Source organism: Hyaena hyaena, unplaced genomic scaffold (genome assembly GCF_003009895.1).
Source record: "Hyaena hyaena isolate Hyena2069 unplaced genomic scaffold, ASM300989v1 scaffold_754, whole genome shotgun sequence".
Taxonomy (NCBI): Eukaryota; Metazoa; Chordata; class Mammalia; order Carnivora; family Hyaenidae; genus Hyaena; species Hyaena hyaena.
In genome coordinates this window covers 16,057-29,575 of record NW_024081381.1, presented here as the reverse complement: position 1 = coordinate 29,575, position 13,519 = coordinate 16,057, and the positions used below count along the sequence as shown (strand labels likewise).

The 13,519-nt window shown below is 39.7% G+C and overlaps 1 non-coding gene across 1 annotated transcript; it reads left to right on the top strand.

The window, feature by feature from the left end:
- Positions 1-1,560: 1,560 nt before the first annotated feature.
- LOC120221048 lies at positions 1,561-1,625 on the top strand. The gene has a single exon (XR_005525717.1). It is a non-coding gene; the product is annotated as a small nucleolar RNA SNORD43 (small nucleolar RNA).
- Positions 1,626-13,519: the final 11,894 nt, after the last annotated feature.

The window sequence follows — 13,519 nt, the reverse complement described above, 5'->3', positions numbered from 1 at the left end:
AGCAGCTTTTAGCAGAGCAAGTTTCTTGCTGAGGTTAAGTAAAAAAGTGGATAAAAGACAATATTTATTTGGAGGCATCAGAAAGCTGCTGAGGAGATGGCAGCCTCAGTTCTGGCGGGGGTGATGTCAGGTCTCATTTCACAAGCAGACCAGAGCACACCTAGTCAACACCCACTACATTTAGACCAGGGACCAAACACTGCCCATAGGAGCAAGGGGGAGCCTCTGCAGATGCCTGGTTTTAAGGACAGAGCAGCTAGAATACAAGAGCAGAGTGCATGCAGCACACACCAGAGATATTCCCTGAAGCACCAGGCCTGAGGCACTACATGACCTCTTCTTTATAAAGCCACTATTCTCAGAAGCAGGAAACATAACTGGCTTTTCTAACACAAAGAAGGCAGAGACTTAGATAAAATGCCAAGATGTAGGAATTTATCCCAAATGAAAGACAAGGAAAGGACATGGCCAGAGATCTAAGCAAAACAGATATAACTAACATGCCTGATGGAGAATTTTTTTTAATGTTTATTTAGTTTTGAGAAAGAGAGAGACCAAGTGCAAGAGGGGGAGGGGCAGAGAGAGAGGGAGACACAGAATCCAAAGCAGGCTCCAGGCTCTGAGCTGTCAGCACAGAGCCCAACGCGGGGCTCAAACTCATGGACTGGAAGATCATGACCTGAGCCAAAGTCAGATGCTTAACCAACTGAGCCACCCAGTCTGATGGAGAATTTAAAGCAACAATCATAAGGATATTCATAGAATAGAAGACATCAGTGGGACCCTTACCACGGAGATAAAAGACTTTAAAAAGAATCAGTCAGAGATGAAGGATTCAATAAATGAGATTGGAAATAGGCTTGATACAATAAACAGTGAGCTGGAAGAAGCAAAGGAATTAGAAGACAAACCAATGGAAAATAATGAAGCTAAAAAAAAGAGAAACAAGAATTATGCAAACAAGAATAGACTTAAGGAACTCTGTGACTCCATCAAATGTAATAACATTCATATTATAGGAGTCTCAGAAGAAGAAAGACAAGGGGCACCTGGGTGGCTCACTAAGTTGAGCGTCCGACTTCGGCTCAGGTCATGATCTCATGGTTCGTGAGTTCAAGCCCCACATCAGGCATGTTGCTGTCAGTACGGAGCCTGCTTGGGATCTTCTGTCTCCCTCTCTCTGTCCCTACCCCACTTGCACTCTCTCAAAAATAAATAAACATTAAAAAAAGAAGAAGAAGAGAGGGAAAAGGGAGCAGAAAATTTATTTGAGGAAATAATAGCTGAAAATATCCTATTCTGGGGAAGGAAAAAGACATCCATATCTAAGAGGCACAGAGACCTCCCATCTAAATCAACAAAAGCAGGCCAACACCAAGATATATTATAATTAAATTTGCAAAATTTAATAAAGAAAAACTCTTAAAAGTAGCAGGACAAAAGAAGTCTTACCTAGGGGTACCTCACTGGCTTGGTCAGCAGAATATGCAACTCTTGATCTTGGGGTTGTGGCTTCAATCTCCAGATTGGGTGTAGAGATTACTTAACAATAAGATTTTACACAGATGATGAATTTATTGATGGGCAGATAGAGACTCTATGCTGGTTGTCATGTAAGTTCAGTGGGAAGCACGTTGTTTTTATTGTTCAGAGGAGAACTCTGCCTAAGCCAACTTGAAAAAGCCGTACAAAAAATAAGCAAAAGTGTCCCAGGAGCCACACTTTGATAGCTGTGCATGACGTGATCCTGGAGGGCTTAGTTTTCCCAAGTGAGATTGTGGGCAAGAGAATTTGTGTGAAACTGGATGGCAACAGCTCATAAGGGTTCATTTGGATAAAGCTCACGGGCAAGGATGTTAACTTTGAGTTCCCAGAGTTTCCATTGTAAACAAAAAAATGATTAAATAAAACATTCACAGTAAAACAAATAAATAAATGGATAAATAAATAAATAATAAGTTCTTAACTTACAAGGGAAGACCCATAAGACTAGCTGCAGATTTATCAAAAGAAACTTGGCAAGCCAGAAGGAAGTGGCATGATATATTCAAAGTGCTGAGTGGGAAAAATCTGCAGCCAAGAATACACTGTTTAGCAAGGCTGCATTCAGAATAGAAGGAGAGATAAAGAGTTTCCGGATAAACAAAAATTAAAGGAGTTCATGACTACTAAACCAGCCCTGTAAGAAATATAACAAAGAACAATTTGAGCACAAAAGAGAGAACAAAAGTGATAAAGACAAGAAAGGATCAGAGAAATCTCCAGAGACAACAAGTAAAAAAATGTCACTAAATACATATCTATCACTAATTACTCTGAATGTAAATGGACTAAATGCTCCAATCAAAAGACATGGGGTGTCAGAATGTATGAAAAAACAAGACCCATCTATATGTTGCCTTCAGGAGACTCCTTTTAGACCTAAAGACACCTGCAGATTGAAAGTGAGGGGATGGAGAAACATTTATCACATAATGAATGTCAAAAGAAAGCTGGAATAGCCATACTGTAGAAAGTCTCTAGCCAGACTTAGCAAAAAGAAAAGAGAAAGCACTCAAATAAATAAAAATCACAAATGAAAGAGAGAAATAAAAACCATTAACACAGAAATATAAACAATTATGAGAACATAATTCTCTTCTCTCCAGGAACAGTACAGTGCCTTTCAGGCTCTACCTCAGCCAAGCCTGCTGAACTTAAAACTCCACGCTTTAACCCCCACTGGTTGTAAGAACGCACAAAAATCAGCCCCTCTTCTTTTCCAAGCCAGTAGTTTGGGGAAAACATTCTTATTGTGTGTTCCTCTGTGTGTTCCTCTCTCTCACCCTTCTCCAGGACCATGGTTCCCTCCTGTTTGCAGCAGCCATGATCTGTTTCTTCCCTAAACCACGTCTCTGCACTCCCTACCTTCTTCAGTGTGGCCTCTTATCTCCCTTTAGCTGTAGAGTTTGTTCTGTCAGTGTTCAGGCTGATATCTGGCATACTTAGGATGATTTGATAGTTATCTTGTGTTCATGGGATGAGACAAGCATAGGGTCCTCCTATGCTGCCATTACCTTCCTCTCCTCTGAAGAAAAATTTTTAAATGTTATTGATTTAGTGTGTGTGTGTGTGTGTGTGTGTGTGTGTGCGTGCGCACGCGCGTGCACGTGAGAGAGAGAGAGGAATGAGCAGGGGAGAGGCAGAGGGAGAGAGAATCCTAAGCAGACTCTGCACTGTTTGCACAGAGCCCAATGTGTGGTTCAATCTCATGAAGCATGAGATTATGACCTGAACTGAAATCAAGAGTTGGTCGCTTAACCAACTGAGCTACCCAGGCGCCCTGAAAATGGATTATTAATAGAGGAGCTGTCATGGCAGAGAACAAAGCCATTAGAGACTGCATCAAATGCTAGTAGGATAGTCTTTTCAATAAAGGCTCTTGAAACTGTACAGTGACATGCAAAAGCATTAGACTATCTTGCACCATGCATAAAAATTAACTCAAAATGGAATAAACATCTGAATGTAAGACTTGAAACCATAAAACTCCTAGAAGAAAACATGGGCAGGAAGCTATGTGACATCTGTCTTGGTGATGATTTTTTGGATTTGATCTGACTCCAAAAGCAAAACTAAATAAGTGAAACTATATAATGCTAAAAGCTTCTGCAAAAAAAAAAAAAAAAAAAAAAAGGAAACCATCAAATGAAAAGGCAATCTAATGAAAAGACTCTTTTCCACACTGTATATTCTTGCCTCCTTTGTCATGTAAGTGTGGGTTTATTTCTGGGCTCTCTATTCTGTTCTATTGATCTATCTGTCTATTTTTGTGCCACTACCATACTGTTTTGATTAATATAGCTTTGTAGTATATCTTAAAATCTGGGATTGTGATACCTCCAGCTTTGTTCTTTTTTTTTTTTAAGATTGCTTTTGCTTTTGAGGTATTTTGTAATTCCATACAAATTTTTGTATTATTTTTTCTAGCTCTGTGAAATATCCTGTTGGTGTTTTGATACGGATTGCATCAAATCTATAGATTGTTTTGGGTAGTATGGACATTTTAACAATATTAACTCTTCCAATACATGAGCAAGGTATGTCTTTCCACTGGTATCATTTTCAATTTCTTTCATCAATGTTTTATAGTTTTCAAAGTACAGGACTCTTGCCTCTTTGGTTAAGTTTTTTTCCTAGGTATTTTATTCTTTTTGGTGCAATAATAAATGCAATTATTTTCTTAATTTCTCTTTTTGCTACTTTGTTGCTAGAGTATAGAAACAAGATTATTTTCTGGGTGTTAATTTTGTATCCTGAAACTTTACTAAATTTATTACTTCTAGTAGTGTTTTGATGGAGTCTTCAGGTTTTTCTATGTGTATGTATCATATCATCTGAAAATAGTGACAGTTAATTTCTTCCTTACCAATATGAATACCTCATTTCTTTTTCTGGTTTGACTTCTGTGACTAGGACTTCCAGTATTATGTTGAAAAAAAAAAGTGATGAAAGTGGACATCCTCGTCTTTTTTCTGATCTTAGAGGAAAAGATCTCAGTTTTTCCACTAGTGACCAGGATGTTAGTTGTACTGGGAAAACTGGAAAACAACATGCAAAAGAATGAAACCAGAGAAACAAACTTAAACTGAAAATAAAAAAAAGAATCAAACTGGACCACTTTCTTACACCGTATGCAAAAATAAACTTTAATAAATAAGTCCTGGGGATGTAATGTCCACCATGGTAATTATAGTTAATAATACTTTATTGCATATTTGAAAGTTTCTAAGAGAGCAAATCTTAAAAGTCCTTAGCACAAGGTAGGGCGCCTGGGTGGCTCAGTCGGTTGGGCATCTGATTTTGGCTCAGGTCATGGTCTCACAGTTTGTGGGTTCAAGCCCCATGTCAGGCTCATGGTTGACAGCTAGGAACCTGGAGCCTGCTCCCTCTCTCTCTCTCTCCCCCTCCCCCGCTCGTGCTCTCTCTCAAAAATAAACAAACATTTAAAAATATTTTTAAGTCCTTAGCACAAGGGAAAAAAATTTTTTTGTAACAATGTATGGTAACAGATGTTAGCTAGATTTTTGTGGTGATCATCTCACGGTATGTAAAAATATTGAATCATTACATTATACACCTGAAACTAATATAATGTTATATGTCAATTATACCTTAATTTAAAAATAGCATAGATTTGGGGCGCCTGGGTGGCTTAGTCGGTTAAGCGTCCGACTTTCACTTAGGTCATGATCTCGCGGTTCGCGGGTTCGAGCCCCGCGTCGGGCTCTGTGCTGACTGCCAGCTCAGAGCCTGGAGCCTGTTTCAGTCTGTGACTCCCTCTCTCTCTGACCCTCCCCTGCTCACGCTGCCTCTCTCTCTCTCCTAGAAATAAATAAAAATATTAAAAAAAAAAAAAAGAAAATTTAAAAAAAATAAAAATAAAAATAAAAATAGCATAGATTTAGGGATGACTGGGTGGCTCAGTTGGTTAAGTGTCCGACTTCAGCTCAGGTCATGATCTCATGGTTCCTGAGCCCTGCGTCCAGCTCTGTGCTGACACACTCTGAGCTCAGAGCCTGGAGCCTGCTTTGGATTCTATGTCCCCCTCTTCCTGCCCCTCCCTCAGTTTCTCTCTCTCTCTCTCTGTCTCTCAGTCAGCTTGGGAATTCCTCTCTAACACTCTCTTACAACACCAAGGGCAAGTTGACCTTACACTCAGTGGAGGGAGGCTCTGCAACAATTGCAACATTGGCTGCCACAGTGAACAAGCAGAGCTCTTAGGTGTTACAGCAAGGAAAATTCTCACAAAAGCTATATATGTTTCCATGGAGAAATCTTTTTTTTTTTTTTTTGAGAGAGAGAGAGGGAGAGAGCACAAGTGAGCAAGGGGCAGAGAGAGAGAGAGAGAGAAAGAGAGAGAATCCCACAAGGGGCAAAAAGAAAAGCAGGGCTCACCCAAAGCAGGGTTCATATTCACCCAAACAAGGGCTCGAGCTCACATGACGTGGGACTTGTGCTTAGCTGATGCAGGACTTGAACTCATGGAGTGTAAGATCATAACCTGAGTCAAAGCCAGATGCTTAACTGACTGAGCCTCCCAGGTGCCCAGTTCTATGGAGAAATCTAATCGCTCTCTGCACGGGAGTGTCTCCACCCAAATCCACAACTACTTGCTTACAGGTATTATAACATTTGCTGGGCCTACCAAGACCATTAATAAGGCTGCAGAAATATTTGGGTGAAACTGTCACCCAACGTTACTCTTCTGGGGGAATCCTTTAAAAGTGTACAGCCCCCACAATAGAGGAGATATACACAATAATCAAAAGGTTAGAGGCAAGCCTAACCTGGGAAGGAATTTATTGGTGTAGTCACATCACCTTCTTCCATGGGGTAACTTCTGAGTCTGCTCTAAAAAAATTTCCTCTAGAACAGAGGTGATGGAGCAGGTGGTCTTCTACTGCAACACAGCAAACTCGTGATAAAAAGGGACAGAAATTAATAAATAAACGTTATTTATTTATTTACTGGAGAGACAGAGAGACAGAGCATGAGCAGGGGAGGGCCAAAGAGAGAGGGAGACACAGAATCCGAAGCAAGCTCCAGTCCCTGAGCTGTCAGCACAGAGCCCGATGCGGGGCTCGAACCTACAAACTGTGAGATCATGACCTGAACCGAGGTCGGATGCTTCACCGACTGAGCCACTCAGGCACCACCAATTAATGTCTATTTTGGAAATAATTTAGTTCCCCCGTGAGGATCCTATATGTGAGCACCCCATAGTTCAAGATATAATTTGGTGTGTGGCTAAATTAACTTTTTTTTTTTCAAACTGCTGAGAGCACCTGCAAAGCTTATCCCACACACTGGAGTTACACTGATGCTACTTACTATTGGTGATCAGCAGGTAACTCAAGCAACAGTGTGCACTTATCAGAAAAAGGAGGAAAATACAATTTACCCACCAAACCCAGCCTTAGCCACAGCCATCCACAAGATGGCACATTTAACTGCGTGTTGGACTGGCTTCTGCCAACCTGATTTTAGTACACACACAGCACAGTAACTACCTGGCGAAGCTTCTCCATAAACTTTGTTTATCAAGGTAAGCCTATTTTTGTAACTATCAATATCCAGCAACAATATCCAGAGGCTATCCTCACACAAATATGTGGCCAAACGTGGGCTGTGCCCATAACCAAATTAGGGGCTATGGTGTCAGATAGCCACGTAGCCCTAAATGGTTTATTTGTTGCTTGGTGAGATGGAGTGGGGGGTTCTGTGTATTTGCCAACTCAACTTTCTACATGCAGGTAGATAAGCCTCACGAAGTTTCACTAATAGTCAAGGATATGCACCATAGAGGCCACGATGTCAACCTGTTGACTAAACAGATGAACAAGTAAAAATCTTTTCTGATTCTCTTAGATTTCCCCAATTAAATTGATTGGCTGCGAAGGGGCTTTGAGTTTTTAGTTTGTGCCTTTATAGAATTCTGGGTCTTGAGGAAGGTTTATGCTGCCCCCAAACTCGTGTGTTAAGAAATAAATGACCACTTGTGTAGCAACATGGATGGACCTTGAGGGGGTTATGCTGAGCGAAATAAGTCAGGCAGAGAAGGACAAATATCATATGTTTGCACGTATAGGAGGATTAGGAGGAACTTGACGGAGGAACAAGGGGGAGAAGAAGGGCGGAAATGGTGGGGGAAAGGGAGAGAGGCAAACCATGAGAGACTCTTGAATGCTGACAAAGACGGAGGACTGATGGGTGGGGGGGGAGGGGGGGATGGGCATGGAGGAGGGCACTTTGGGGATGAGCACTGAGTGTTATGTAGAAACTAATTTGACAATAAACTATTTGTAAAAAAAAAAAAAAAAAAAAGAAATAAATGACCACTTTAGTTCTAAAACAACATGGGGACAGGGGATGGATGGGTTGTTATATAAACGAGCCAAAGATAGTCCCTGTATATTGGTCTTATATTGTTCACTTCTTCAAAACAGGTCAGTACCATTAGCTCAAAAATCACTAGTGCCAAATTTTCACATATCCATGTAGAGTTTTATTCCAAATGCTTTTTTTAGTTTATTTATTTATTTTGAGAGACAGAGAGGGAGGAGAGAGGGAGAGAGAGAGAGAAAGAGAGAGAGAGAATCCCAAGCAGGCTCCACACTGTCGGCGCAGAGCCTGATGCCAGGGCTCAAACTCACAAGCTGTAAAATCATGACCTGAGCTGAAATCAGGAGTTGAATGCTTGGGGCGCCTGGGTGGCTCAGTCAGTTAACCATCTGACTTCGGCTCAGGTCATGATCTCATGGTTTGTGAGTTCGAGCCCCACATCAGGCTCTGTGCTGACAGCTCAGAGCCTGGAGCCTACTTCGGATTCTGTGTCTCCCTCTCTCTCTCTGCCCCTACCCTGCTCATGCTCTGTCTCTCTTTCTCTCTCAAAAATAAATAAACATTAAAAAAAAAAAAGAGTTGGATGCTTAACCAACTGAGGCACCCAGGTGCCCCTCCATGTGTTTTAAATACAGCCCCAATAAGCAGATTTGTAGCCATTTAGAGCCCTTCCTGCTTTATATATCCCACAAAACTGCAGGCAAAATTTGCTAGTCAGAGATAAGATAAACCCTAGGTCTATAAAAGATCCCAAACCCTTGCTGTCCTCCCAAGCTCTTTAACAAAGAGAGTTCCCATCATGACACAGAAGTCTCCTCTCAGATACCCTTTGCTTGAGAGTTTCCTTATCTTGCTTGCCTTCAGAATGATGCAGCCCCCGAAAGGTCTCCCGTTGTGAGAGAAATCCCCTTGCATACATCCTTTCAAAGCAAACTATTAAAAAAATAAAAACATCCTTTTAAAGCTGGTTATATGCTACTGCCAGTTGTGGCCACATCTTTTTTCTTGATCAGCCCTGAAATCCCTTGAACTCATTATAAACATCCAATAAATCCATTATTGAAAAGCACCATATTAATAGAATAAAAGACAAAAACCATATGACCACCATCCCCACAGACACAGAAAAATCATTTATCAAATTTCAACATCCTTTCATTTGTAAAAGCCTCAACAAACTGGAATAGAGGAGATTTTCCTCAATCTTATAAATTGTGACTTCCAAAAGAACTATAGCTGATATTATACCTGCTGGTGAAAGACAGAATGTGTTCACCCTATGATTAGAAAAAGGCAGGGGGGCGCCTGGATGGCTTAGTCGGTTGAGCGTCCGACTTTCGCTTAGGTCATGATCTCGCGGTTCGTGGGTTCGAGCCCCGCGTCGGGCTCTGTGCTGACTGCCAGCTCAGAGCCTGGAGACTGTTTCAGAGTCTGTGACTCCCTCTCTCTTTGACCCTCCCCTGCTCACGCTGTCCCTCTCTCTCTCTCCTAGAAATAAATAAAACATTAAAAAAATTTAAAAAAAAAAGAAAAAGGCAGGAATATCTCTGTTCTCCCCACTTCCACTCAGCATTGCACTGGGGATTCCAACCAATACGAAAGGTGTTAAAGGCGCACATATTGGAAAAGAAGAAGTAAAATTGTGGGGTTTTTAAAAATTTTTAATGTTTATTTATCCTTGAGAGAGTGAGAGAGACAGAGAATGAGCAGGGAAGGAGCAGAGCTAGAGAGGGACACAGAATCTGAAACAGGCTCCAGGCTCTNCTCGCGGTTCGTGGGTTCGAGCCCCGCGTCGGGCTCTGTGCTGACTGCCAGCTCAGAGCCTGGAGACTGTTTCAGAGTCTGTGACTCCCTCTCTCTTTGACCCTCCCCTGCTCACGCTGTCCCTCTCTCTCTCTCCTAGAAATAAATAAAACATTAAAAAAATTTAAAAAAAAAAGAAAAAGGCAGGAATATCTCTGTTCTCCCCACTTCCACTCAGCATTGCACTGGGGATTCCAACCAATACGAAAGGTGTTAAAGGCGCACATATTGGAAAAGAAGAAGTAAAATTGTGGGGTTTTTAAAAATTTTTAATGTTTATTTATCCTTGAGAGAGTGAGAGAGACAGAGAATGAGCAGGGAAGGAGCAGAGCTAGAGAGGGACACAGAATCTGAAACAGGCTCCAGGCTCTGAGCCGGCAGCACAGAGCCCGACACCGGGCTCGAACCCACGAACTGTGAGATAATGACCTGAGCCAGACGCTCAACCGACTGAGCCACGCAGGCGCCCCGAAGTAAAATTGTTTTTATTCACAGACATGATCTTTTTGTGGAAAATCCTCAGTTACCTGCAATAAGAAAAAAATCTACTAGAATAAGTGAGTCTAGCAGGGTCATAGGATAACAGATCAGTACACAAAATCCATTATATTGTATACATTAGCAACAACTTATGAAGGAAATTAAGAAAAGTCATCTATTTATGATATAATGAAAAAGAATATTTAGGAATAAATTTGAGAAAAGAAATGCAAGACCTGTATACTGAAAAATACAACACATTACTAATTAAATAAGATCTTTTAAAAATGGAGAGAGATACTTTGCTCATGGATTGGAAGACTCAATATTTTTAAGATGTCAATTCTCCCCAAATTGATTTGTAGATTCAGTGTAATCCCCATAAAAATCCCTACGGGGTTTTTTGGTTTGTTTTTAGAAACTGACAAACTAATTCTGAAATGTATATGGAAATACAAAGAGCACAGAACAGCCGAAATAATTTTGAAAAATAATGAAGTTGGAGTACTTATACTACCGGAGTCCAAAGCTTAATATAAAGCTACAAAACCAAGAGTTAATATCTTTAGCATAAGGATAGATATATAGCTTAAGGAAACAGAATGGAGTCAAGAAATAAACGCTTACATTTTTGGTCATTTGATTTTGACAAAGGTGCCAAGCCAATTCAATGGTGAAAGGATAGTCTTCAACAAATGGTCCTGAAACAACTGCATATCCATATACAAAACAAAACACAAAACATGAATTTAGACTCTTAAGTCTTACTATACATATCTCAAAATGAATTACAGACCTAAATATAAAGACTAACATGGAAGAAGTTTGAAAAGAAACATAGGAGAAAATCTTTGTGACCTTGGATATGACTTGAAGAGTGCAATCCATGCAAAATGATGAATTGGACTCCATTGAAATTAAAAATTGTTCCTTCAAACAACATGAAAGGACCAGCCACAGACTGTGAGGAAATATTTGTAAATCATATATTGCATAAAGAATTATATCCTGAATATACAAAAAACCTTACACTGCAATGACAAACAGCCCAATAAAGAATGGGGAAATGACCTGAATAGACATTTCACCAACAAAGACATATAAATGATTAATAAGCATCTGAGAAAATGTTCATCGTTAGGGAAATGCAAATTAAAGTCACAACTGAGATACCGTTTTATATCCTACACTTAAAATGACTGACCATGCCAAATGTTGGCAAGGATATAGAACAATTGGAACTCTCGTAATTGGTGGAGAATGTAAAATGGTGCAGCTACTTTGAAAAACAATTTGCCAGTTTCTCAAAAAAATTAAACATATACTTTCTATACAACCAACCAATTTACTACTAGATATTTGTCCAAGGAAAATGAAATATGTATTCACATAAATAGCAGCAGTGGAAGTTCATAGCAGCATTATTCATAATAGAATAGAGTTCAAAATTGGAAACATTCTAAATGTTCATCTACTGGTGAATGTGTAATATGGTATATTCATACAATGAAACAGCACTCAGAAATAAAAAGAACTACTTACACACGTAACAACATGAATGAACTTCAAAAAGACTTTGCTAAGTAAAAGAAGCCAGACTAGAAAGTGTACGTGTGTGTGTGTTTTATGATTAAATTCACATAAAATTCCTAGAAAAGATAAATCTATAGGGACAGAAAGCAGATAAATCAGTGGGGCCTCGGGTTGGGTTTAGGGACTGACTGCAGCCTGGCATGAAGGAAATTCTTGGTGTGATGGAAGTGTTCTAACTGGTGTATACAAGTTTACTAAACATCATTGAACTGTACACTTATGAGGTGAACTGTATGGTATATAAATTATAACTTCATTAAAGCTTTAAACAGTTTTTTAAAAATTTTGAAACTGCGCTGTGGTCATGCAAATCAATGTCTTCATTCCAAAGAGATTCACACTAATGTTTTTTTTTAAATCTTTTTTAAATGTTTACTTTTGAGAAAGAGAGACAGAGTGCGAGCATGGGAGGGGCAGAGAGAGGAGGAGATACAGAATCCAAATCAGGCTCCAGGTTTTAAGATGTCAGCACACAGCCTAATGTGGGGGCTCGAACCCATGAACTGTGAGATCATGACATGAGCTGAAGTTGGATGCTTAACCAACTGAGCCACCCATACGCTCCCCCCACTGAAGTTTTTAAGGGTAGTTAGAAAGTCTGGAACTTACTATAAAATGGTTAAAAAACCAATAATCTGGAGATTAAGAGAGAAAAAATAAAGGAGATAGGGCAAAAAGTAAAAAATTAGTGAATGTAAATAAAGGTTATATTGGATTTTTCTGTACTATTCTTGCAATTTTTCTGTATGTTTGAAATACTTTTCTTAGGAAGTTAAATAAATTAATTGAAAATCATGTATTTTTTCATGGAATCGTTTTGCAAGACACAATTTCTCCATCTATGAAATTAGGGAATTCAGAACATCAGTCTGTGCTCCATCTCCATTTCACCCTGTGTTGTTTAATAGGCCCTGAAGAGAGAGAGTAGGCAACAGTAGATTTTAGAAAGCTGCTTTGACAAAACATGCTATGAAAGCTCTTGCACATTCCCATATGGGGTATCAAACTCAGGCAGCTTAGGTGAAAAACAAGAATCCTACCTGCTAGACCAAGGTTGGCAAACTATGGTCTTGGAGCTAAGTCCAGCCTGCTACCTATGTATGGCCTGTGAGCTAAGAATGCTTTCCCATTTTAAAGTGATTGGGAAAAAAATGTCAAAAAAGATTTTGTGACATGTGAAAATGTTGCAAAATTCAAATTTTAATGTCTATAAATAAAGTTTTATTGGAATACAGCCATGCCCATTTGTTTGCAAATGGTCTATGACTGTTTTCCCACAACAGCAGCGTTGGATAGTTGTGACAGAGACCATATATGGCCCACAAAGCCTACAGTATTTACTACCTAGCCTTTCATATAAAAAGTTTGCTGACTCCTACGATAGACTACATGAAACATACAGTTTTTTTAGATCAGTAGTTCTCAGCTGGGAACAATTTTGTCCCCCAGGGGCCATTTGGCAATGCCTAAGGGCTTTTTTTTTTTTTTTTGGTTGTCACAACTGGGAGGGATGCTACTCCATCCAGTGGGAGGCTAGGGATGCCGGCAAACATCTTAGAATGCACAGGTCAGCCCCCACAACGAAGAATGATCCAGACCCAAATGTTAATAGTTGAAAACCCTGGTCCAGAGAACAGAGAAAATGACATGTTTAAGGCTGGATACCATGGCCTCACCCTGAAAAAACTAAACACTTTTTTTTTTTTTGATGTTTTTATTTATTTATTTATTTATTTATTTATTTATTTATTTTTTACAA